Raw genomic sequence first — 1,327 nt, forward strand, 5'->3', positions numbered from 1 at the left:
GGAAGGATAGTGGCATTGTCTTAGGTAATGGGATAGTTGTATTGTCTCTGGGAAGATACTAATGATAATAACTGTAGTATTTGTTAAGGGCTTACTATGTGCCAGACACTGTTTTAAGGGCTGGAATAGATACACGATAATGGGGTTGGACATAGTCCCCTTAGGGCTCATGGTTTTAATCCGGCTCACGGTCTTAATCCCCATTTTACAGGTCAGGTAAGTGAGGCCCAGAGAAGTGAAGCGACTTGCCCCAGGTCACACAAACAACATGCAACAGAGCTGGGATTAGAACCCAGGTCCTCTGACTCCTAGCCCCTTGCTCTAGCCACTAGGGCATGCTGCTTCTCTTATATTGCAGTTTTATGGAATTGAGTAGGACCATTCTTCGTTATATAGAATAGTCAGACCCTATTCAAAGCATGCAAATATGGTTGAAAAGACCAAAGTGAGACCTACTCAACTGCTGCATCCTTAAGGATGGGTCTTGATAAACATGGCTATTATTATTATTATTATTATTATTATTACTATTAATAATAATAATAATAATAATGGCATTTGTTAAGTGCTTACTTTGTGCCAAGAACTGTAATAAGCACTGGGGTAGATACAAGGTAATCAGCTTGGACACAGTCCTTGTCCCTCATGGGGCTCACAGTCTTGATCCCCATTTTACAGATGAGGGAACTGAGGCACAGAGAAATGAAGTGACTTGCCCGAGATCACACTGCAGAAATGTGGCAGAGGTGGGATTAGAACCCACAACCTCTGACTTCCAGACCCATTGCACTTTTGCCTAGGCCATGCTGCTTCTCAACTGTGGCATTGGCCTACTGCTTACTATGAGCAAAGCACAGTGATAACTGCAAGATAACCAGATCAGACACAGTCCTTGTCCCACCTGGGACTCACAGTCCAGTAGAAGGAAGAGAAGATATTCAATCCCCATTTTCAGATGAGGAAACTGAGAGAGAAATTAAGTTATGTGTGCAAGGTCACGCAGCAGGCAAGTGGTTGAGATGACATAATAATAATAATGGTATTTGTTAAGCACTTACTATGTGCCAAGCATTGTTCTAAGCGCTGGGGTAGATATGAGGTAATCATGTTGTCCCACGTGGGGCTCACAGTGTTAATCCCCATTTGACAGATGAGGTAACTGAGGCACAGAGAAGTGAAGTGGCTTGCCCAAGTTTACACAGCAGGCAAGTGGAGAAGCAGGGAGTAGAACCCATGTCCTCTGACTCCCAAGCCCGGGCTCTTTCCACTAAGCCACACTGCTTCTCTAACAGAAGCCAGGTCCTCTGACCTTCACATTGGTCAGCTC

The sequence above is a fragment of the Tachyglossus aculeatus genome, chromosome 2 (genome assembly GCF_015852505.1).
Source record: "Tachyglossus aculeatus isolate mTacAcu1 chromosome 2, mTacAcu1.pri, whole genome shotgun sequence".
Taxonomy (NCBI): Eukaryota; Metazoa; Chordata; class Mammalia; order Monotremata; family Tachyglossidae; genus Tachyglossus; species Tachyglossus aculeatus.